Below are 26,401 nucleotides of genomic sequence, written 5' to 3'. Positions count from 1 at the left end.
CCTGAGGTTGAGGTGAGGCGTCGACGGGGGAGTGAAGTCCGCTCACCGGAGTCGCCGGAAACTGAGGTGAAGCGCGCCGGAGGTCGGGAGTGGAGATCGCACTCCGGAGACACCCGGAAGCGGGGAGACCGTGTCCCTGCGACGCCGGAAGGCGACATCGAGTCGAGGCCGCCCAGCGACATCGAGCAGAGACCGCCCAGCGACACCGAGCCGAGACCGCCCAGCGACATCGAGTCGAGGCCGCCCAGCGACATCGAACCGAGCCCGCCCAGCGACATCGTTCCGGAGCCGCCTCACGGCGTCGACACGGCGCCGAGCGGAGCCGACCGTCGTGGAAGGGACAGTAAGTGGTAGAGGGGGCGTCTAAGGCCCCGTGGAGCCCTAAAGACCATCCTAGGGGTTAGAGGGGTGTTAGGACCAGCCTGGGAGTGCCAGGGGTGAACTGAGACTGGTACAGTGACCTCCGTAAAGGGCTGTGTAGTTTGGAGGGCCAGATCTTTAGGTTACCCTCGTTCTGCCTCAGCTTAAGCCCCAGCCTTGACCAATCTAGGTGGGACACTCCCATGCCATCCAAATGACCACAAGCTGTGTATGGGCAAAGTAAGACCAAGTGACCTCATGAAAGTGATCTGATCTGTAATTGTCATTGATTGCTTCACCTTAATTATTGAAGGTGCTTTACTTATTGTCTTCCACTAATTTATTCTTGCACTGTATTTATTGTCTGACTGTATTTATTTGCCATCTGTATTTATTGCGCCTCTATTTATTCCTTGCTTAATGATGACCTGAACCTATTTGTTGAAACTCCGAAGTAGCATTGTTTATTTCACCTGCTCTGTTGAAGGAAAATCCTATTGTATTGTATTTATGATGTGAAGCCTGCAACTAAGAGAAAATAAGATAAAGACATATATATTTTCATCTTGTCTTCCATAATTTTTACAGTGTAGTGTCGTTTTTGGAACGGATGAACGCATGGTTATTGTGAGGGTGTGACGTACGCTTAACACGGTGCCTGACCCCCAACCGCTCGAGCCAAGCTACCACTGTGCTGGGAACCTGGTGACCGCTAACCCGGTTGTCCGATTTCCAACAGACATATTATCAATATATTCTATATCCTTAAGCAGGGCACAGGTAAACGTCCAGATGTTAGTTTGAGTTCTACAAATCAATGTGTTTATTTCAAGCAAGAGCGGATTATGATCCGACATTACTCGCGGAAATCTAATAATACCAGAACCCTGAAGTAAAACGGGTGAAACAAAAAAATAATCCAACCTTGAGCATATTCTATGAGGTGCAGAAAAATATGTAAAGCCAGGATCATCTGGATTGAAATAGGCCCATATATCCGTTAAACCATGCAAATCTATTAAGTGTTGTAGAGCGCGGTATACCCTAGGCTTTCTCCCAGTATATACACTCCCTATTTGATTTAAGGTTCCACACTCTATATTAATGTTCAAATCTCCGCATATAATAAGCGGGGATGGCCATCCTATCAGCTCTAGGCTAAGCCAATTAACTATGGTAGGGTCATCCAAAACAGGGCCATAAATAGAGCAAAGTGTAAAATGTTTGCCCTGAAAATTGCCGTAAACTATTACCCAACGACCTAAGCTGTCCGCTGCAGAGCGGGTGATATTAACCTTTCCTCGTCTTGCTAAAATTGCGACACCCTTAGTCTTAGCCTCAAGTTTAGTCCAAGATACAAGCTGGAATCCCTCAATCTCCAAGAGTTTATGCTTACTGGCTTCGACATGCGTTTCCTGCAGACAGAGAACATCTGCCCGCAGGAAACGCAGATCTTCCCTTATCCGGCGTCGTTTAGACGAGTTATTAAGTCCACAAATATTTATTGATACAATTCTTAAATTAGCCATACAGAAGAAAAAATACATCCAGTAGCCATTTCTCGGCCCCTTGTACAGGTTCAAACTTAATTGAATTATCATAAAAATCAGATCCCGTCTCCTCCCAAAACAAGTCTCCGTCCGCAGCCCCCCACCCCTCTAAAGCTCTTCCCTCCCCCCCTAAAAGACAGGCAAAATAGGTCAATGGACCCATGTGATGGCTTCCCTTACCCGAGTGTCCCAAGGTCGCTCCTACCTCTGAGGTATATAATTCAGCATACCCACAAGAAGAAAAAAAAGGAGGGAGATTCCCCCCCCCTGTCCAAAGCACTAATTACATCTTTAACCTTCCCCAAGTTCTTTTAGATATTCTTCAGCCTTAATCTCTGATGAGAATACCCGGATTCTGCCAGAAAATATAACCTTTAGGCGTGCGGGGTTCATTAAGAACACCTCGCACCCTTTTTTTTGAAAAGGAGTAATCAGGGAGCGGAGTGGCCACCTCCTTTCCACTGTTGTGTGGCAGAAATCCGGGCGAACAAAAAAAGTTTGCCCTTCTACAGATCTTTTGGCATCAGGACGAGCTTTCTCAAAAATAGCTTGTCTCAATAAAAAGTTCCCAAAAAAAATCAGAATTGCTCTTGGTTTAACTCCAGAATCTGGGCTCTTTTTCAACATTAAGGGGAACCGATGGACTCTCTGGATCTCCGAATCCCATGACCATTGAGAGAGTTCTGGAAAGGCAGCCTTAAATAATTTTAAAACGAAGCCTCTAATATCCGCCCCCTCAACATTCTCTTCTATTCCTAATAATCTAAGATTATTTCTTCGGAGTCTGTTCTCGGAGTCCTCAAGTTTCCACATGATATCAGCTAGTCTATCATCATTTGAAGTGGCTTTGATATCAGTCTTTTGGAGCCCCTCCTCGAGATCAACAATTCTTTCCTCCAAAGCCGTAGTCCGGGCAATGACCTCAGAGCATGCTTTTGTGTTTCTTCGAATTGCACCCTGAATCTTCATCGTAGCAAGTTGAGCCCGTTTATGCTCTTGACGTGCCTCCCCTTGTATTGATTTTAACAAAGCATAAATCGCAGAATTAGAGGGAGGAGAATTTTCTTTTTTGTGAGCACTAAGTTCCTCTAAAGCTGCCAAACTCATTGCAGCCTGAGTGTAATCCCATTGAAGTTTATTACTGATTTCAGAGCCGTCGCTATCTTCGTCCTCTAAGCCATGCTTTGAATCAGTTTTAGGATTATTGCAGCGGATAGAGGCCTTCTTAGAGGTGCTCGCCGTTCTCGGGGGGCTATCAAGCTCACCACTTGAAGTTGAGTTATCGTTAATAACCTCTCCCTCAGATTCAGTATCTGACTCTTCTGCGACAGAAAAGAAGCTGTCCCCTTCAATCAGCTCCAGCAGAGGGCCTTTGTGCTTTTCTAACCTCCCGCCAATGGGGGTTTGAAAAATGTAAGAATTTACAGCAGAGTCATTTGGCCCCCCAGATTTTTCTCCACTCACTGCTTCATCGCTTATTTGGGGGGACTTAGCATTTAGTGATTCCACAGAACGTTCGCTATTAACCAAACCCCCTGCAGTTCTATCACCCCCTTCATTATTTTCAATCACCACATCCAAAACGCCTTCATTACCCTCCATTAAAGGGCCGGCAGCATTTATTGCGGATACTGAAGAAACCTGTGACTGACTTTTAGCTACTATGCTCTTTCCGGCAAACATCCCAGGGACCGTTAACATTTTTACCATATCAGAGCTGCCAGCAGAGGGTATCATTCCTGTTTGATTAACAACTTTAGCAGAATTGTTGCAGGGCGGTTTCTCAAGGACTTTGTCCACCTTATCTCCTCGCTTTCCTCTGATCAATGTGGCACTCACCGCTGGGATCCTTCCGGCCGGCTTCCCCAACTTCTCCGACTTGCCCGAGGTGTCCGTTTTGTCAGCGGCAGGATTTCTCCTTCCCCCGGTACCCAAGCCGACCACAGGCAGCTCTCCTGTCAGTTTCGCTGCAGAGCTGCCGCTTTTACGGATAGGCATCCTGACAAATGCGATGTCCTGGTTCCTCCTTCCAGCTACGGTCCACACCCGCCAAGCCCTCAGGTGTGCGCGGCTCAGAGAGGCGGAGACTACCCGTAGCCAGGGCTGGCGAACGTGAAGAACGGTGAGCATGGGTTTTTTTCCCCCCGTTTCTTCTTGATTTAAGGCCAAAAGCGAGAAATAACTAGTCCCTCCAGGGGGGTCGGGTCAACATCGTATTGTCAATAATGTAAATCCGAGACAAACATGCCTTTTAACTCATTGAACGATTATGCGAGCACCTGCTGTTCAGACCGATCAGCGGGAGCGACCTTCACTCAGTATCAAGCGGCCGCCATCTTGCCTCCTTCTCGCATTCCATGCCCGGCTCCACGCTTCTTACCCATTTAAAATTTGAGAATAGATTGAGATCGTTTCGGCCCCAAGACCTCTAATCATTCACTTTACCAGATAAAACTGGGGGCTCCGAGCGCCAGCTATCCTGAGGGAAACTTCAGAGGGAACCAGCTGCTAGATGGTTCGATTAGTCTTTCGCCCCTATACCCAAGTCGGACGACCGATTTGCACGTCAGGACCGCTACGGACCTCCACCAGAGTTTCCACTGGCTTCGCCCTGCCCTGGCATAGTTCACCATCTTTCGGTGCCTATCACACACGCTTATGCACCACCTCCCCGACGGAGCAGGCAAGACGGGCCGGTGGTGTGCCCGTCGCTGGAAGCGCGGCAGGATCCCACGTCACCCGGCAAGCGCCTGCCCTCACCTTCATTGCGCCATAGGGTTTTGCTCGCCCTCCGACTCGCACACGTGTTAGACTCCTAGGTCCATGTTTCAAGACGGGTCGGGTGGGTAACCAACATCGCCACAGACCGCTGGCGCCTGGCGTGGGCCTCCCCCCGACAGCACGATGCGTCGGGACGCACTGAGAACACCCGCCCCAATCGACAGTCGTGCCACGAGCAGGGGGCCCCGTCCCCCCTTCCCCGCCCCGGCGCGCCCCAAGGGGCAGCCGGGAGAGAGGGCAGAGACGGTCGAATTTCCCTTGGCCCCGCGGACACAGCAAAGCTGCTGCCAGGGGGGCTGTAACACCCTCCGTCGGAGCGGAGGGCCACCTACCACCCCGAAGCCTTCCCAGCCGACCTGGTGCCGGTGCGCCACCCGGCCACGGAGGAAGTACGCCCTGCAGGGGCCGGGTGGGGCCCAGGCGCCAGTCCCGTGGAGGGGATCCGGAACTCCCAGGCCACCGACCCTCCCGCCGGGTTGAATCCTCCGGGCGGACTGCACGTACCCCACCCGTTTACCTCTCGACGGTTTCTCGCCCTCTTGAACTCTCTCTTCAAAGTTCTTATCAACTTTCCCTTACGGTACTTGGCTATCGGTCTCGCACCCGTATTTATCCTTAGATGGAGTTTCCACCCGCTTTGGGCTGCATTCTCAAGCAACCCGATTCCGAGAAGACCCGATCCCGGCACGCCGGAAGCTGCTACCGGCATAACACCGTCCGTGGGGTGAGCCTCGGTCAGAAGGACTTGGGCCCCCTGAGCGATGCCGGGAGTCGGTCTTCTGTATGCCACATTTCCCGCGCCCACCGCCAGGCAGGGATTCGGCGCTGGGCTCTTCCCTCTTCACTCGCCGTTACTGGGGGAATACTGGTTAGTTTATTTTCCTCCGCTTAGTAATATGCTTAAATTCAGCGGGTCACCACATCTGATCTGAGGTCGTAGTCGGAAAAAAACGCCGGAGCGTCGGGGGGGGAACTGCCGGGGAAGGCCAGGACCCTGCCGACTGAGACAGGAGGTGCTGCAGCGTGAGTCGTAATCGCTTCGCTCCTTTTCTTCCCAAATAATAATAGGAAGCATATCTCGGATCGGGTCCGACGCAATTGATTCACCGGAGTCGGCTTTACTTAAAAGAACAACGCCGGTTAAGAGATCACATCGGATGAGGCGCTCTGTATTTCTACGCGTGAACTTTTGTCTGCGACAGGCCATCCTAGACCACTGGCTAGGTTGCCATCGTTTATTTTAATGTCCTGATGAAGACCCTACATGACGATTCAAAGTCGCTTATATTGGGTTGAAACGTCGACGATAACTGTTAGGACCAGTGCGAGACCTGTTTTTCATACATGTTTTGATTTATCCGTGAAACAGTGTCATTGTGATCTTCCTCGATACTGGCCCTCCTCATGTATATTGTGTACATAAAAAGTCTTTTCTGCATTCGTTCACTGTATATACTATGCACAATTCGGTCACTTATGTCACCTTGTCACAAATTCACTGACTCACTCTACAGTTTACTGCTTTGGTAATCCTGCATTACAAATGTCATTTGTGCTCTTTCATATAAATGATGCAATTTATATATAAAAAATGACATCATATCCTTCAAAACAAGCCTAATTGTGATTTGTACTTTGAGATTGTGTGGTCAACTAGATTGATTCCCATTTTTTCCTTGATTCATTTTTTCAACAAAGTAATTGTTTTACCCATACCCGACAGAACCATTGTTTTCCTATAACAGGACCCTGCCGGAGCAAGGGCCTGGCGACCTAGCCGCACGTGCGCCCTATTTCCCCAGATCAGATCTGGAGGGGGTTTGCTCTCCCCAGGAAGCCGAGGTGGGCACCCAAGGCACGTGCGCACGGGCAGCCGGTGGGACACCACAGAAAGCCACGCACGGCATGCAGCCAGGCGCCACAGGACAGGCCCGGGGCAGACCAGTCGCCAGACCCCTTCTCTGGGCGTACCTCCGTGGCAGGACCCGGCGAGGAACCCTGCCACGGGCGATCGTGGGGGGACGAAGGGAAGCGGAGGCAATTGACAATCGAGTGACCCTCAGACAGGCCACAAGGTGCATTCAAAGTGTCGATGATCAATGTGTCCTGCAATTCACACTAATTCTCGCAGCTAGCTGCGTTCTTCATCGACGCGGGAGCCGAGTGATCCACTGCCAAGAGTCACAGGCAATTTTTCAAAAACGTTTGCCAACCTGCAGGCGCAGGAGAGGCAGGAGGAAGGTGATGCCGTCCGTCCGCCGCCTGCGTGGTGAGACGGCCCAGGCGCCCCATTCAAGGCTTCCCCTGTGGGAGTCAGACTGCACCATTGGAAGACAAAAAACATTACCAGGTGCTTGGCCTGTGAGTCCCCCCAACACACCCACCCGCGGGCAAGGAAGGGGTCTCCCAGTGCGACAGGAGCAGGCAGCCCCACAGCCACCGGTACGTCCTGGAGTAACCAGGAGGGACCACGCGAGTCTCCAAACCCCTCGGCCCGGCCGCACGGGACCAGATCGAACCGGATACCTGGCAATGAGGGAGGGTTGCTCCACCTGCACATCAGCTGTCTGTCGCAGGCTGGTCCGAGCCATGCCGGTGGGCAGGCTTTTTTCAGCCCACCCCACCCTTGCCCGGGTTGGAGGCGCCGGAAGGGAAGAGCCAGGTGGCTCCCCATCCAGCACACCTCCCACCGAGAGGAGCTGGGGTCCCCTTGCAGGCCCTCGGCCCCTTAGCTTCCAGGCTGCTCTGCCTCAGAAGAAGGGCCACTCCTAGGTCACCCGGATCCCGGTGGGGCTGGGACGTGGGTGCCAGAGGGCCCAGCCGGCTGCATGGCCTTTCGAGGGGGTGGTACCATCCCGATGATGCACTGCCATTCGGTTTCCCCACACTGTGGGGGCCATGCCGGGTGAGCTTGGGTTCCATCTTGGGAGGGCCTACCACTGAGCCCCTCCCAGAGAAGGACAGGGGATGGGGGCTGCCGACCATCCCCGGTCCCTCGCCCATCGGTCAGGCCCTCCCCGGGGGAAGAGGACCACCAAAGTCCCGGTCCTCACCCTGGCGCCCCATGCTGCCACGGACTGCTCCGCCGGCCAGGGTGCGCCAGGGCAGGGCTGGGCCCTATGCCTACGGTGTGTGCTTGCAGGAGGCAGCCGAGGGCTTTGGGCTGGCACCGTCGGTTGCTCGGGCCGCTTCGCCATTAATGATCCTTCCGCAGATTCACCTACAGTCAAGTTTGATCGTCTTCTCGGCGCTCCACCAGGGCCGTTGCCGACCCTGGCGGGGCTGATCCAAGGATCTCACTAAACCATCCAATCGGTAGTAGCGACTGGCAGTGTGTACAAAGGGCAGGGACTTAATCAACGCGAGCTTATGACCCGCACTTACTGGGAATTCCTCATTCATGGGAAATAATTGCAATCTCCAATCCGTATCACGAACGGGGTTCAGTGTGTTCCCTGCACCCGTCGGCGAAGGGTAGACACACGCTGATCTGTTCAGTGTAGCGCGCGTGCAGCCCCGGACATCTAAGGGCATCACAGACCTGTTATTGCTCGATCTCGTGTGGCTGAACGCCACTTGTCCCTCTAAGAAGTTGGACGCCAACCGCTGGGGGTAGTGTAACTAGTTAGCATGGGGGAGTCTCATTCGTTATCAGAATTAACCAGACAAATCACTCCACCAACTAAGAACGGCCTTGCACCACCACCCACAGAATCGAGAAAGAGCTATTAATCTGTCAATCCTTTCCGTGTCCGGGCCGGGTGAGGTTTCCCAAATTAAGCCGCAGGCTCCACTCCTGGTGGTGCCCTTCCGTCAATTCCTTTAAGTTTCAGCTTTGCAACCCTACTCCCCCCGGAACCCAAAGACTTTGGTTTCCCAGAAGCTGCTCGGCGGGTCATGGGAATAACGCCGCCGGATGGCTAGTCGGCATCGTTTATGTTCGGAACGACGACGGTATCTGATCGTCTTCGAACCTCCGACTTTCGTTCTTGATTAATGAAAACATTCTTGGCGAATGCTTTCGCTTTGGTTCGTCTTGTGCCGGTCCAAGAATTTCACCTCTAGCGGCACAGTACGAATGCCCCCGGCCGTCCCTCTTAATCATGGCCCCAGTTCCAAAAACCAACAAAATAGAACCAGAGTCCTATTCCAATATTCCTAGCTGAAGTATTCAGGTGACCGGCCTGCTTTGAACACTCTAATTTTTTCAAAGTAAACGCTTACGGACCCCCAGGACACTCAGTCAAGAGCATCAAGGGGTCACAGAGAGGCAGGGGTTGGGACAGGGGGTAGCTCGCCTCGCGGCGGACCGCCAGCTCGATCCCAAGATCCAACTATGAGCTTTTGAACTGCAGCAACTTTAATATACGCTATTGAAGCTGGAATTACCGCGGCTGATTGCACCGGGCATGCCCTCCAATGGATCCTCGTTAAAGGATTTAAAGTGTACTCATTCAAATTACAGGGCCTCGAAACAGTCCTGTATTGTTATTTTTTGTCACTACCTCCCCGAGTCGGGAGTGGGTAATTTGCACGCCTGCTGCCTTACTTGGATGTGGTAGCCGTTTCTCAGGCTCCCTCTCCGGAATCGAACCCTGATTCCCCGTGACCCGTGGTCACCATGGTAGGCACAGAAAGTACCATCGAAAGTCGATAGGGACGACATCCGAATGTATCGTCGCCGTCACAGGAATGTGAGATCGGCCCACGGTTATCTAGAGTCACCAAAGCGGCTGGGCGAGCCCGGATTGGTCTTGGTCTGCTAAATGCACGCATCCCGGGAGGTCAGCGCTCGTCAGCATGTATTAGCTCTAGAATGACGACAGTTATCCAAGTAGCAGATGGAGCGATCAAAGGAACCATAACTGATTTAATTAGCCATTCGCAGTTTCACTGTACCGGCCATGTGTACTTACACATGCATGGCTTAATCTTTGAGACAAGCATATGCTACTGGCAGGATCAACCTTTTAGCCGCACCTGCTGACGGGGTGGGTTCGGGGGCCGCGTGCCCATCTCCCCGAACGGCAACCTTCACGCACCCCTGGAGGGCTCGCTGGAGGGGTAGAGAGGTGCAGTCACATGGGCACCTGCAGGCCCAGCCGTCTCCCCCGGAAGAGAGAGGCGGGCCGAGGCACAGCCTGAGCGAGACGCAGGGGTGCCGGAGCCTGGCGGCAGCACCCCTTGGAACGGTCGTTCCGAGCTGCTGTGGAAATGTGCTGGGCGGAGAGGGGTGACAGCGTGGTGCATGGGGTCTATGGACCTGCTGGGCAGCAGCATCCGAGGGCCTGGCGCCACCCGACCCCTTCCACTTGGGTCAGACCACTGGGGGGCACGAGCTGCCGGGCCACTCTGCCTTTGCTCTGCTGGGTAGGGTGAAGGGGCTCTTGCCAGGCGGAAGGCCCTCGAGTCGGACGGACCATGCGGGGTGGAAGCTCCTTGCTTGAAACAACAGCAGATGCTGGCCAAGCAGTCCATCCCTAAACGGACCGAGAGTGCCCAATCGATCAGAGTACGGCTGGGGCATCCCCTGGCAGGCCGCCCTGCACTGGGGGTATGTTGGCTTAGCGTCCCTGCCTGCTCCCGGGGCAAGCAGGCTCAGAGTAAAAGGACCATCGGGAAGGGGCTGAGAGGCTAATGTGTACCCGGGCCCCTGGGGGCCCCGGCGGGTGGGCCCGGGTGCTGTCTTCCCCCATCTCAGCATCGCCGGACCTCACGGAGGTCTGACTGAGCAAACTCGGAGAAAAAGGACCATCGGGAAGGGCTGGGAGGCAGGTGCGTACCCTGGCCGCTGGGGGCCCCAGCGGGCTGGCTCGGGTGCTGCCTTCCTCCGTCTCGGCATCGCCGGACCTCACGAAGATCTGACTGAGCAAACTCGGAGAAAAAAGGACCATCGGGACGTGGCTGAGAGGCAGGTGGGTACCCGGGTACCTTGGGGTCCCGGCGGGCGGGCCGGGGTGCTGCCTTCTCCCGTCTCAGCATCGCCGGACCTCACGGAGGTCTGACTGAGCAAACTCGGAGAAAAACGATCATCGTGAAGGGGCTGATAGGCATGTGCGTACCCGGGCCCCTGGAGGTTTCCGGGGGGCAGGCCCGAGGCCTGGAGGCAAAGCCTCCCGGGCCTATGGGACCCTGTCCCTGGCACCCTGCCACACGGCAGGACCGAGGACGGATCCAGGGTGGGGGGGCGCCCACCCTGGGGCCCCTGGGAGCCGCTGAACCCAGCTGAGCAGGGGGAGGCTTCCCGGGCACAACGGAACCCCGTCCTGGGCCTTTGGCGGGCTGGCAGGCCGGAGGACGGGGCCCAGGGCTGGAGCACCCGACCCAGGGGCCCAGTGGGGCCCCTGGACCCACCCGGGGCTCCCGGGCCCTGAGGCGAAGCCTCCCCGGGCCACGGGACCCTGTCCAGGGCAGGACTGAGGACAGAGCCCGGGGTGGGGAGGCCGCCCTCCCCGGGACCCCTGGGAGCCCCTGAACCCAGCAGAGCAGTGGGAGGCCCTCGGGACACCATCTGGGGCAGCCTGCCACGCAGCAGGCCCGGGACGGACCCTGGGTTGGGGCGGCATCCTGGTCCGTCCAGCTGCCGGCTGAGGACCGCTAGGCCAAGAGGGGTCCCAGAGTACCCTGTCCCTAGTAATCCGGAGGAAGGCTACCCTCCTTTCTGGTAACCTGTGCGCACTGCAAGACTGAGGGGACCCTAGGCATGGATGCGCCTGACCTCTTGAAGCCCTGGCTGGGATCGGGGAGGCAAATGAGCCCTCATCGGGGCTTCCAGGGCAGCCCGCCCATCTGGTCGCCCCATTGGAAAGCATGGCGTGCGACCAGATGGCCGAGGGGAAAGGTGTGACCAGATGGCCGAGGGGGAAAAGGTGCGACCAGATGGCCGGGTCCAAAAGGACGCCCATCTGCCCGCACCAAACCTTCGCCGTAGGGCTCCCACCTGCCCTTGCAGGGCTCAGGGATGCGCTTCCCATGGGCTCGGAGACCCCGGCTGGGCCTCAGGCACGGGGAGGCCCGCAGGTGCTCTCGGGTCCCGGACACCCGGGGGAAGACTGCCCGGCACCGATGGAGCCCGTCCCGAGCATTTTGCCACAGCGCGGGCCAGTCAGAGGGAGCCCTGGAGGGTAGGGAGGTGTCATCCGGGCCCAGCCCATCTGATCCCCAGCTGAGAACCGTCAGCTTAGGAGGGGTGTCCCGGGTGTCCCGGCATACCGTGCCCCTAGTAATCTGGAGGAAGGCTACCCCTCTTTCTGGGAATCCGTGCGCACCGCGAGACTCGGGGGACCCTAGGCCTGGACGTGCCCCACCTCCTGGAGCCCTGGCTGGCATCGGGTAGGCGAATGAGCCCCCATCGGCCATCTGGTCGCCCCATTGGAAAGCATGGCGTGAGACCAGATGGCCGGGACCGAAAGGACGCCCATCTGCCCGCCCTGAGCCTTCGCCGTAGGGCTCCCGCCTGCCCTTGCAGGGCTCGGGGGATGCGCTTCCTATGGGCTCGGAGAACCCGGCTGGGCCTCAGGCACGGGGAGGTCCGCAGGTGCTCTTGGGCCCCAGACGCCTGGGGGAGGACTGCCCGGCACCGATGGAGCCCCGTACCGGGCACTTTGCCACGGGCCGGTCGGAGGGAGCCCTGGAGGGTGGGGAGGTGTTGTCCGGGCATAGCCCATCTGGTGCCCGGCAGAGAACGGCCAGCCTGGGAGGGGTGTCCCGGCATACCCTGCCCCTAGTAATCCAGAGGAAAGCTACCCCTCTTTCTGGGAACCCGTGCGCACTGAGAGACTCAGGGGAGCCTAGGACCGGATGCGCCCGACATCCTGGAGCCCTGGCTGGGATCGGGGAGGCAAATTAGCCCCCATCGGGACTTCCAGGGCTGCCCGGCCTTCTGGTCGCCCCATTGGAAAGCATTGTGTGCGACCAGATGGCCGAGGGGAAAGGTGCGACCAGATGGCCGGGACCGAAAGGACACCCATCTGCCCGCCCCGAGCCTTTGCCTTAGCGCTCCCGCCTGCCCTTGCAGGGTTTAGGGGCTCCGCGTCCCGGGGAGCTCGGGGACCCCGGCTGGGCCTTAGGCACGAGAAGACCACCGGAGCTCTCGGGCCCTGACGCTTGGGACCCATGGAGCCCGTCCCAGGCACTTTGCCACACCGTGGACCGGATGATTGAGCCCCCGGACGGAGGGGAGGTGTTATCCAGGCATATCCCATCTGGTCCCCGGCAAAGAACCACCAGCCCAGGAGGGGTGTTCTGGCATACCCTGCCCCTACTAATCCAGAGGAAAGCTACCCTTCTTTCTGGGAACCCATGTGCACCGCGAGACTCAGGGGACCCTGGGTGCGAACATACCCGACCTCCTGGAGCCCTGGTTGGGATTCGGGAGGCAAATGAGCCCTCATCGAGACTTCCAGGGCAGCCCGGCCATCTGGTCGCCCCATTGGAAAGCATTGCGTGCGACCAGATGGCCGAGGGAAAAGGTGCGACCAGTTGGCTGGGACCGAACGGACTCCCATATGCCCGCCTTGAGCCTTCGCGTTAGGGCTCCCGCCTGCCCATGCAGGGCTCAGGGGCTCCGCGTCCCGGGGGGGCTCGGGGACCCCGGCTGGGCCTCAGGCATGGGGAGAACTGCCCGGGACCCATGGAGCCCATCCCTAGCACATTGCCATGTCGTGGGCCGGAGGATTGAGCCCCCGGGCGGAGGGGAGGTGTTGTCTGACTATAGCCCATCTGGTCCCCGGCAAAGAACCGCCAGCCCGGGAGGGGTGTTCCGGCATACCCTGCCCCTACTAATCCGGAGGAAAGCTACCCCTCTTTCTGGGAAACCGTGCGCACCGCGAGACTCAGGGGACCCTAGGCCGGGATGTGCCCGACCTCCTGGGGCCCTGGCTGAGATCGGGGAGGCAAATGAGCCCGCATTGGGACTTCCAGGGCAGCCCGGCCATTGGAAAGCTTTGCGTGTGACCAGATGGCCGAGACCAAAATGACACCCATCTGCCCGCCCCGAGCCGAGCCATAGCGGTAGGGCTCCCGCCTGCCCTTGCAGGCCTCTGGAGCTCTGCATCAGAGACCCTTGTCCCGGGCAGATGGACATTTGGCAGGCTGCAGGACGGGGGCTCCCACACCCCAGGCCCTGACCGCAACCCAGGCCCCGGGGCTGGTCCCCGCTTCTCAACCCAGCCAGGCTGGGGAGATCGGGGACCCTGCCCGAGCATGAGGGACCTCTGTCCCGGGCACACAGACCCTCAGGACGTGCGCTCGTTTTCCACACATTTTTTCCATAATTCCACATAGTGGCATTACGCCAATTGTGCCCAGCCCTACTTTTAACCCCATTCCACCCAAGCAGTGCTTTAATAGTGCATGTTTTCTCCCGGCTTTGCATTCCTCCCATTCTAATACGGCAACATAAGCTAAAAATACAGGTTCCCATATTTCCCAATCCATGTGAGGTTCTCCTGGCACAGAGAGAAAGGATGGATGTGGTACAATTCCAGACATGCTGATAGAAACCAACGGGAAAAATACAAGTTATGATGGAGAATATAAGTTCTTGAAAATTAAAATGGTTAATTATGCTGGATAAAATAACAAAAGTGGCCACCATTGTCTAGAAGACGAATATCCGAAAGATGCTGCCGCAGTATTTGCTGTTGATATAGAAAAAGCATTTGACAGTTTAGAGTGGCCCTATTTGTTCCATGTCATGGCCGGATTTGGGCTGGGGACAAATGTATAGAATGGACGGCTTTACTCTACAAGTGCTCCACGGCGCGGGTTAAGACGGGTGGGTTGATATCTGAGGCTTGCGAGGTAGGCCGGGGCACAAGACAGGGATGCCCGTTGTCCCCCCTCCTATTTGCGCTGGATATGGACCCATTGGCGGTGAAGGCCAGGACGGGGCAACACTACCAGGGCCTACAGGTGCATGGTCAGGCTCACCACATAGCCCTATATGAGAACGACCTGCTCATGTTCTTGGAAGACACGGGGTAAGCATTACTGGGGGCGAAGGCATTACGACACGAATTAGGAGAGGTGTCCGGCCTTAGAGAAAATTGGGCTAAGTGATGGCTGTTCCCAACAGAGATAGGGATGGGCCGCAGGACATAGCAGGAGTGCAGTGGGAATACAGGTGCCTCCCGTATTTAGGGGTCAAAGTCTACCACGCACGAGCGGATATGTTGGAGGGCAATATCGTCAGAGTGGTGAGAGGACTGGCGAGCAGTTTCGAATTTTGGGGATCACTTCCATTGTCAGTTGCTCGGCGAGTGGCCTTACTTAAAATGGTGGCCCTCCCCAGGCTCTTATACTATTTTAGGACCCTGCCGGTCTGGATCCCGGCACGGATTTTTAAGCAACTTAAATCCATGATTACAGGCTTCTTATGGAGTACTGGGAGACGGCGAGTGGCCTTTTTTTTTTTTTTTTTTATTTCAAAACTATTTTATTATTTTAAAGAAGCAAATACGGACATGAGATACAAGCAAAAGTGATACAATTGATATCAGACAAAGGCAATAAATATGTTAGAATAAAATTAAATAATAGGAAATCAAATCATTGTCATTCATTAATCCGCAGATATCAGATAAATAAATTAATTAAGGAGAGACGAAACAAATTGATATCCGGCAAAGATAATTATCAAAAGTATCACCATCAGATAGCAAAATAGGGATAAGAAGAAAGAAAAGAGAGGAAGAAAGAAAAGACGGAAAAGGTAGGAAAGAGACGAAGAAAGAAAAAGAGAGACAGGGAGGAAAAAAGGAAGAGGAGAGGATTTCCAAAGGATTCACCCGACACACAAGACAACACTAAAGAGACAAATCAAAGGGATATTGCTCCACCAACCCCTCGGAGGCCAACACCATGTACGAATCTAAGGCTTTCCAAACACCAGTAGATATAGAAGGAGAGAGATGAGCATGGTCAACTGACGTATGAGCACTTCGTAGAAAGGAAACCCAAGCCCACCAAGTATGGTAAGAGACGGATGAAAAGGATTTCCACTCCATGAGAATTACTTTGACTGCAATAGTCAATAAGAGATCCAGCAACTGTAACTCCATGGGATCTAAAGGCAGAGGGACTGGGGCCGCCAACGGACCTAAAAGGATTAATGGAAAAGAAAGTTGGAATTTAATATTAAAGATGAGCATGAGGTGTTTGTGAATTAAATCCCAAAAGGGTTGGAGAAGGGAGCAATCAAGGAACATATGTTGAAAATCGCCTGGTAAAAGCCCACAACTCCAGCACAGATTGTCTTCTTTGAGATTTAGCGAATACAAACGAATGGGAGTCCAGTGAAGAAGATTAATAGAGAAAAACTTAGACTGTATTAAAGAGGGGGCGATTTTGTTACGAAGAGAAAATTTACCAATATCTTGCCAGGTATCAGAAGAGATATGATCGGTAACTCTATGATCAAAATGATGTAGCCATTTTTGCTGTGCGACAGTTTGAGAAGGAAGTGAAGAGGACGATAAGAATTTGTAAATCCGAGACGCAACATGACCAGTCCTGATCCATAACTGAAAAAGCGTAATCATAGGGGAAGAAGGATGAAGGTGCTTTTTAGCAAGTGCTACCTTTATCTTAAGAAAGGTATAAAAGTCTAAATTAGATAAAGAGAATTGTTGAGCTAGGGATGAGAAAGGGGAAGGGTCATTGTTGGAATCATAGAGATGTTTAACAAGTGAGACACCTTTCCCAGCCCAGTAAGACATCAACTCTGGATCAATATTAATTTTAATTTTAGAATTCCGCCAAATAGACGACCATCTAGTTTTATGCAGTGGAATTGCTACTCTTTTATCAACCTTGCGAACCGCAGCAATAGTGTCTAAAATAATAGAACGAGAGAATGGAATAAAAAGGGTATTCGTGGTTAAAAAAGAGGCAGTCGGCAGTGGGGATGCCAGTTCCTGTTCTATTGTCAACCATGCTGGAACATGAAGAGATGGAGAAGAAAACCAAAGGGCACCCTGGGACGCCAGAAAAGCAGTTTGATATTTCCCCCAATCAGGAAAATTACAGCCTCCCATATCATAAGATTTCCGTAAAAATTTATAAGCAATCCTAGCCCTTCTGTCATTCCATAGAAATTTGGAGGTAAGTAAGTCAAGTTCATGAAAGAAGGAATCAGAAAGCCTTACTGGAAGCATAGAGGAAACAAAATTAATAATAGGTGTGATCATCATTTTAAGAGTCTGCAGTCGGCCCCACCAAGAAATATGCTTCGGAGACCAAGTTTCTAAAAGACGTCTCACCTTAAGAATAGTTTGGGATTCATTATAAGTAGCCGTAGCATATAGAGTGGAACAAAAATAGATACCCAGGTATTTTAGCTGTTTAGATTGCCACTTAAATCCCGCCGAACCCATATGAGAAGAGAAACAGTAAGCATTTAAGGGGAACATCTCTGTCTTATCTTTGTTCAGAGTGTATCCTGAAACTTTTGAAAAAAGAGAAATCGTGTCCGAAATAGCAGGGATGGCCAGTGCAATATCATCAGAAAAAATGAGAACATCATCTGCATACGCAGCTGTTTTAATCTGATGAGACCCAAAAGAGAACCCCTTAATACCTGGATGTGAGTCAATCATTCTAAGAAGAGGATCAATAGATAACAAAAATAAAAGAGGAGACAAGGGACATCCCTGCCTAGTACCTTGGCGAAGGTTAAAAAAGGACGACGTAGCTCCATTCACTCTTATGTTCGCTCTAGGTTGGGAATAAAGAGACATAACCATACGGATAAAGGAGTCACCAAGATTGTGCACACATAGAACAGCTCGTAGAAAAGGCCAAGAGACCTTATCAAAGGCCTTTTCCGCATCAAGGGCCAAGGCCGCTGCCGGAAGCTTGGAGCGCTTGGCAGAACCGAGAATGTGACAAAAAGTGCGGATATTGTCACGTGCAAGACGACCCTTCACAAAACCTGTTTGGGAAGGATGAACCAATAGAGGACTAAAGGATTCTAGACGTTTAGCTAATATTTTAGCAAAAATCTTAGCTTCCATGTTAAGAAGAGAAATAGGACGAAAGTTTTTGGGATCCGAATGATCTTTTCCTTCTTTGGGGATTACTACAATAGTAGCATCAGCAGCAGAGCCAGACACAGAGCCATCTTTAATAAAAGCATCAAAGACGGATTGAAGCTGCGGCACAATCTCAGGTATAAAGGTTTTATAAAACAAAATAGGATATCCATCAGGACCAGGAGCTTTACCAGAGCGAGTTGCTTTAATTGCAGAAATAATTTCGTCAGAGGTAATCGGGCCATTTAAAGAGATATTATCTGCCTCCGATATAGTTTTCACCGGAACTGTCTTTAAAAACTCTTGGCATTGTTCAAAAGAAGATTGAGTAGAAGGGGTATATAATTTATTATAAAAATCTCGAAAGACCTCAAGAATTTCAGTAGTCTGAAACTTTTTCTTACCAAGATGATCATTAATAGCAGAGATTTGTGAAGATTTATAAGAAGAGTCTTGGAACTTTAATGTAGCCGCAAGCATCTTGCCAGCCCGGTTTTTTAGCAGCAACTTCTTAGATTTCTGAGCCTGAAGACCTATATGAGCTCTCTTAGTGACTATAGTATTATATGTATATTTTAAATTCTTAATAGATTGAAGGCAAGATTTATCTTTAGATTGCCGAAAAAGAGATTCCTGAGTTTTAATTTCCGCTGCTAAGTCCGTAAGTTCCTTTCTGATGGCAGCGTTCCTCTTTGACATACATTTAATGACCTGACCACGGAAAGTGCATTTAAAAGAGTCCCAAAGCACAACAGGGGAATCAACTGAACCCACATTCTCACGGAAAAACAACTCAATAGCATGGGAAAACTCTCGAACCTCGGAAACATCATGTAATATTTCTGTGTTTAGTCTCCAAGATCGAGGACTCGCCCTAGGGGTGAAGGACAAAAGTGTGAACGTCACCGCGGCATGGTCCGAAACCAAGATAGGGTGAATAAGCGGAGATGAGGAAGATTGAACAAGAGAGGAGTGAACCAAAAGAAAGTCAATACGTGAAAAGGACGAATGAGGAGGCGAAAAAAAGGAGAAATCACTGCCAGTGGGATTATGAAGACGCCAGACATCCTGAAGATGGATAAGAGAGCACATATTGAGCATTTGTTTATGTGATTTAGGGGGACGAAAATTAAATGCAGAATTCCTATCTAGGATAGGATCCATTGGTAAATTAAAGTCACCACCTACAATAAGATTACCAGAATGAGGTGTGTCATTTAGCTTTTTGGTGATTACTTTCCAAAAAGAGGGATCATCCTTGTTAGGGGCATAAATGTTCATGACAAAGAGATCAGCATTACCATCAGACAACTTAGATAATAACCAACGTCCCTCTGTATCCTGTTCAGAGGAAACAATAGACAAACCAGAATGTTTAGAAACTAAAGTAATTACCCCATTTCTTTTGCCACAAGCATCTGAACAAGCAACAAAAGAAACCCATTCTTTCTTCAAAAATGACGCCTCCCTAGCAGAGACCTTCGTCTCTTGAAAAAGGACTAGATCCGAAGAAAGAGATTTGCAGTAATCTAATATCTTTGACCTTTTTACTGGATGATTTAAACCTTTCACATTAAGAGACAGTATATTCAATCCAGACATAAAACCAATAATAGGGAAAAATGATATTCTATATTTGATAGAGGATGTACAACAACCAAAAAAACTTGAAACCAAACACTAGCCACCAACACAAAACAGGAAGAATCCAAGGAGGAAATCCGAAGAGAGAAGAGGAAAGAAGAGGAAAGAGAAAGCAGGAAAGTAGGCAGAAGAAGAAAGAGAAGAATCAACAAGGAAGGTCTGAAAAAGACCAAATTCATACCAGGGGGGACATGGGAAGATGAGCAAGGGGACCATCGCGAGGGATAAAACAATCAGCATAACCAGCCCCAAAATAGTACATAACTGATTATACTTAACTTAGAAGGAAAAATATCTGATACATGAACTAGAACTAGAATTCATTAGAGAATTCTAAAAACTATTCATCATGTAAGTCTAGATCGGAACATGTATATACCCAATTAATAAATATGTAACCAATACATTGTAACATAAAAGAATGGAGAAAGCAGAAGAGGGAAAAATGTCCAATGTTACAAATGAGGAAATGGTGAAAAACAAGCTAATAACCATCTCAAATATGAGAAAGCATCAAAACCGATACATAACTTATGAAGAGCAGGAAAGAATAAAGAAAAAGAAACGATTTCCACAGAAGATTATAAGGTGTAGTATGAAGAGAGAAGATGAAGCATAAGAAAGTAAAGGATGAAATAACTGACCAATATAACAGTCAATAAAGCTCTATGAAAGATAAATAAGAAAGCAAGTACATAGTAAAAAATGTAACATCTAAAAAAAGTTATCTAGTAAACTATCCGCAAATACATAAACACTTGTTATACTTAATTTAAAGAGACAAGAGTATCTTAAATATATAACTATATAAGTAAAATAGCAGTGGAATAAAATAGAAAAACTAACTATACAGACAATAAAGTTATCTCTATATATAGCAATTAATAAGTGTCTACGAAGCAATTTATGCAGCTAAACCATAAAACAATACAGATAATAATCAATAACGTACTCCATAGAGACGAAAACACCAAAACAAAAGAAAAAATACAACACCGCAAGAATCAGAAATTGAAACCAGGAAGAAAGGAAGAACAAGAATGAACCGGAACCTGACCCATATAAAAAAACAAGCAAAAAGGAAAAAGAATAGTATGCACGAAAAAAGCGAACAGGAGTGAGACCAACCTATCAAGAAACAATATCACGAAACAATAGAAAGTACATAAAGAAGAAATATCGAAGATATCGGTCCATTTCACCATAAAGATATGAGGTAAACCTGACAAAGAAACGGCGAAAAAACACAGGCCACACTGAGCTTACACCGTCACGCACGAGAAGAACAGCCACAGCACACCAACAACAGCGGACTATAAGACCACCATGCAGATCTAAAAAAGACAAACTTAATAGATCTGGATAAGAGAAAACTCATTGCAGTTATATGTAACCACGTCAGGTGCCAGAGGAACCAGGGTCCCGCGAGGCCTCCACTTGAAGTTCCATCTGCAGCTCCATCTGATTATCCAAAAATGAGGCTAAATCAGCAGGTTCATCAAAAATTCTGGAACGACCTTTGAAGGTAATGCGGAATTTTGAAGGGCCAGAAAAAGAAAAGGGAATATTCATCTCAGAGAGACGTTTCCGGAGATTAAGAAAGCCCTTCCTCCTTATTACTGTGTCCCTAGCGAAGTCCTGAGAAATTGAAATGCGATGGCCATTCCATGAGACAGTTTTAACCTTCCGCATATGAGCCAGAATTTGTTCCGTATGTTGATGGCGCAGGGGCTTAAAAATTATCGCTCTTGGTTGCGTGGCAGATTTAGAGCGAAAGGTGGGAACACGGTGTGCCCGTTCCAGCTCAAAGTCTTTTTGAAAAGAAATTTGTAGCGTAGAAGGAAGCCACTGACATAAGAACTCAATCATAGCAGGGGCATCCTTCTCAACACCCTCCGGAAGACCAAAAATGCGCAGATTGGATCTGCGGTTACGATCTTCTTGTTCAGTGAGATCTCTCCGCAATGCCGCCATTGAGCGTTCTAACTGGCAAAGAGTCCTAGATTGCTTCTGCATAGTATCCTCTGCACCACTAATGCGAGATTCTGTGGCTGATACACGAAGGGAGAGAGCCTTGAAATCATTCCTAATGGCTGCCACCTCCACTTGCAGCAAATCTGTGTTAGTCTTGGTAGACTGCGCAATGTCGTGAACCTCATTAAGGCGCGTCAGAATAGTCTCAAGCGTGGAAGTGGTGTCTTTGTGAGGATTGTCCGGAGTAGGAGATATTTGCTTGGACCTCTTAAGAGAAGCTTTAGAGTCCTTTGCGTCTTTAGCAGTTGGTGACAAGCCCATATTTGCAGCCATAGAGCACACAGCCACCGTAGGCGCAAAATACAGCACCTCAGAGAAATGAAGGGAAGGAAAAAGCCAAAGGATACTAGTATATAATATATAAAAAAGAAATGAGCAAAAAGTGGAAAGCGCACTTTCAGCAGCCAACACAGGAAAGAACTAATGGCGGGCTTACATGGCAAATGAGAGGAGTCTCATGACAAAAATATAATGTTCTCCAGGTATCAAAAGAAACGCCTTCCGAACACAAAAAGACCAAGAAGCAGGGTGTCATAGAGCAGAAAAACACCAAATAAAGGCATCTGAGGCACTCTGAGGAGAAGTATAGTTAAAGAAAGTCCAAATATTCTCACCACAGGTAGTAATGCAGCGTGGGTAATGAACGAAGTCCAATATAAACCTCCAGAACTATAAAGATAATCACCAGCACCTGCTTTCCATCATTCCTGGCAAGTTCGGAGAAAAAGCGCCACCGTGTTGTGGAGAAAAAGCATCTCCGTCAGATAAGAAAAAAAAAAAAACAAAATGGCGGCCGCTCGTAAAAGCACCGAGCACCACCACAAAACGGCAGAAAAACAGTTATGGCAGCTCCAGAGATCGAAAATCCCGCTCAGGCAACACACGGCAACATCAGGGATAAAAGGCCACCTTTCAGCATGTATGGGGCAATGTGAGGTAATAAATAAGCCTCCGACGGCCCTCGCTCGGCACGGAGCTCAAGCGCAACCCGCCATCTCGTAGCGGCGCGCAAGCCACGCCCCCGGCGAGTGGCCTTGACTGTATTAATGCGTCCCAGATCGGAGGGAGGATGGGCAGTTCCTGATTTTGAAACCTACTATATAGCTGCACAGCTGCAATGGCTTACGCAAAGAGTGGCGACACGACTGCGTGGCCCAGAGGAAGAAAGAGAAAGAGCCCCTCAAATCATATTGGACCTCCCTCTCAGTGCCCATATTGGACCTCCCTCTCAGTGCCCTTCCGGAGGATCTTAGGACAGTACTGGAAATGGAGTTTAAAACCAGCCGGTGTGGCAGTGCCATATGCCCCCGATATTCCACTCTCTATGTGCGAGGCGCTCCCCCATGGAGGCTCCTGGCGGGATTTGATAGACTGGGATGAGAAGGGGTTGACCGCGGTAGGGGATCTGTACGAAGATGGGAACATGCTGCCCTTTCACGACTTGCAGGAGCGGTTTGATTTAAGAGGGGGTGACTTCTTGCTCCACGCGGTGCTTACTGCGACTATTCGTGCACAATGGAAGGAGGGCCAGACTGAACCTGGAACTTCATTGGGTTGTCAATATATAGTGACTGCCGCGGGGAAATATAAAGTGGTCATGTGCCTATACAAGAGTATGACAAAGGAGAAGCTAGCACCCCTAGATGTCCTTAAGCACAAATGGGAGGCAGATCTGGGGAAAGAGATACCAGATAGAGCCTGGGCCGACATAGTGGAAAGAGCGTGGAAGAGCACCAGGAATGCTCGTTTTCAACTGGTGCACTTTTACATTTTGCATAGAGCCTACCTCACCCAGCCAAAAATCAAAACATACTTCGCCACTGACTCAGATGCGTGTCCGCGATGTCGAGGGGAGGGGGAGGATTCCCCTTACATGATCTGGGGGTGCCCACTGCTAGTTAGTTATTGGACTGAGGTAGTGGCCTTGCTGAATGATGTGACGGACAGAGAACTGGAGCTAGCAATGGGGCCATGTGTGCTGCATTGGTTTCCTCATACGGCTAAAACTAAGATCACTAGCAAAATTATAGACATGGGCCTTTTGCTGGGCAAAAGGGAAATCACGATGCATTGGAAAGCGTGAGGAGGCCCCAATGTAGCCAGTAAATGGGCGGAATGTGATGGGATAGTGCGGCTGCAACTAGTAAAGAGAACGGGAAGTGAAAAGACGCTGGAAGCAGCCAAAGCATGGGAGCGCTTGGTGGGTTTACTGAAGGACCCTGACACTGATAACGAGGAAGACATCTAGTCAGTCATACCGGAGACAGAGCAGCACAGACTAGAACTCACATGATATGCGAGCACAGGATAGCAGCGCGTACACAATCCCACTATTAGGTTTGGTAGGCTGCCAACAAATGTACATACCTGATGTCTAATGACTGTAACGTGTGGAATTGGAAGTGACATGCCTGGGGGGGAAGGTGGGGAGGGGGGGAGGCACGGGAGTTTAATTAGAGTAGCATTGTGTGATTTATGATGGGGTTATAGCTAGAGGGCAGCATTGCTAAGGGAGGGGTATTCCCTTTATTTCAGTCTAGTTCTCCTTTCTGATTCAGTCATTGCACCACAATATGTCGATATGTGTAGTAGGCTTAATTTATAGACCTTAGCACTGTATGTTGGTAGGAACCCCCGAGCTGGGGGTATTAGGAAATAGTCCTTAATATGCTATTAATTGCTATTGACCTGAAAACTTAATAAAGTTTGTTTGCAAAACAAAAAAAAATGTGTCTGGAAGACGAAAATTAAGCTGGTGTATCCATCACCATAGCAACCATACACACTGGAACATACATCCAATTTAGCAACGGAGAAATACCATGGAAACTCCTCACAATATAGGGTGTTATGTGAAATGATTGTCACCATTCACTTAGCTGGTTTTGTTCACGTGGGGATGGCATGCAGCAGAACAGAATGCACACTTTGGGAAAATAATCTTGAAAGAGCCGTGCTGGACCTGTTCCGTTTCTTTTACTTGACAACAAAACAGACGTTGAGAGGGGAGTGACGTCAACTCTACTCCAAGACTCCAAAAGCGGGTGGAAAATTGAGGAATGACAAAAGTTGTTGACGTAGCTAATGAAAACACAAAAGCCAGAGTTAAAGCCAATCACAGTGAGGAAACTCTGTGCCCTATCCAAAAGGGCCAATTGGAAGCAATTTCAGCCAATCCAAATTAGAGGCTGAACTCAGTAGCAGGTGCCAATAATTAATCCTTCAAACGACAAACGTAGCTCTCTGCCAGCTCGCCGCCAGTGTAGAAAATACCAAACGAAGTAAAGCTTGAGTAAATTGTAATGAAGACTGCAGGTAATCCATGGACGTATTCCAATAACGTTTCACAAAACAGCACGATGTGCATAGAGCAAGGAATGACGTACAAACCGCTCACCATGCATATATCCCCCCCCCCCCCCCGAAAGCTTTTCAAACCTCGCATCCTCCCCGCCCCCCGAGCCAGCAGTTTACCACCCGTTGATGCCTCATATACAAAAGGCATCATACAAAACGGCATAGCAACCGCACGCTACAGCGATAAGGATGGCACGAACGCGTGGAGAATCGCTCTCGTGTCACCCTCACAGCTAGAAGACAAACACAATCAGAAAATGCGCACGCGTGCATGTAACAAATAGCTCATGAGGAACTAGAAACTCTCCTGAGGCATTTAAACATCAGATTAAATCAATTGCTGCTGTGGTTAAACACAGGAGACTAATTGGGAAATAGAGGCGTGCAAATGAGCGGCCCAAACTGTGACTGTGTTCCTTGATTTTAACCCTGCTGAGTACAAAGCTGATTTATTATGTGATTGTATGGCAACTTATTCGAACTTATTGAAAGATATTATTTTATGGTTTAAATGTTTTTATAAAAATATTATTGATTGTATCCCTTTCTTGTACAAAGTCAGTTAATTAATTAATTATACGGCATCCCACTTGACTATTTTGCATGATTGATAAAGTTTTATTTTTTTAAAGTTCTCCTTTTTAGGTCGAGCCTAGAGCAGCGCATGCGCTGCTTGCTCGACTTTTAGTAGGGGGTAAAAAAGTGCTACCACAAGCTTTTCGTGGCCTAAAGCTTGCGTGCATGTGCACATGAACGTGCGCAGCTGCCATCCGCATTTCTTATCTCTTTAAGCTTTCAAGCCGCTGATCGCAAAGCATGTGCACAACAGAATACAATCTAAATCTATGTATTTGAAACAATGCCGAAATCACAGAACGCTTTAATGTACAGTTTGCTGAGTGTATAATTCCAGGTTGGTCCAGCAGGGTCTATGTTGGTGTGTTGATTGATGCACACGGTGTTCAAAACATAATTGTGGTGCCTGTGCGTGTGACTGCTGTTTGACGTGACAAACATAGCCAAGGTTTTTCAAACGTTCCTGCGAAGGTAATCAGTGTGCGTGTCTGAGCATATGAAGAAAAAAATCACATATCTACTTGTTTGGGAGATATCGTTTGGGGAGACTTGGGGTACTTTTGTTAACCTCCTTCTGACTCGGTGCGGACTAAACACATCCTTCTGTTAAGAAAGAAAATAACCTTCAATGTTTTCATTTATAAATCGGACATAGTGCACCAATTAAGGAGATTATGTGGTAAAATGAGAATGGGCCAGTTTCACAGAACTAACTTAAGACAAAATCCTAAACTTACTACCATTTTAGTATTCACAAAAGGCACTTACTCATTTCGGTATTCACAGAAGTTAGAAGTCCTAACTTTAGGACTCCTAAATGCCTTCTGTGAATACTGAAAGTCTTAAAGTTAGGATTTTTCTCAGTTTAGGAGTAGTAAAGTTAGTACTCCTAACTTTAGGACTCCTAAATGCGTTCTGTAAATACCGAAAGTCTTAAAGTTAGGATTTTTCTCAGTTTAGGAGTAGTAAAGTTAGGACTCCTAACTTTAGGACTCCTAAATGCCTTCTGTGAATACCGAAAGTCTTAAAGTTAGGATTTTTCTCAGTTTAGGAGTAGTAAAGTTA

The 26,401-nt window shown here is 49.9% G+C and overlaps 2 pseudogenes; both read right to left on the bottom strand.

The window, feature by feature from the left end:
• Positions 1 to 6,744: 6,744 nt before the first annotated feature.
• LOC146802368 (5.8S ribosomal RNA) lies at positions 6,745 to 6,874 on the bottom strand (annotated as a pseudogene).
• Positions 6,875 to 7,888: 1,014 nt separating this feature from the next.
• LOC146802367 (18S ribosomal RNA) lies at positions 7,889 to 9,662 on the bottom strand (annotated as a pseudogene).
• Between the last annotated feature and the right edge of the window lie 16,739 nt (positions 9,663 to 26,401).

Source organism: Triturus cristatus, chromosome 8, assembly GCF_964204655.1.
Source record: "Triturus cristatus chromosome 8, aTriCri1.1, whole genome shotgun sequence".
Classification (NCBI taxonomy): Eukaryota; Metazoa; Chordata; class Amphibia; order Caudata; family Salamandridae; genus Triturus; species Triturus cristatus.
Note: the sequence above shows the minus strand (reverse complement) of the source record. Positions and strands in the feature narration are given on the sequence as shown.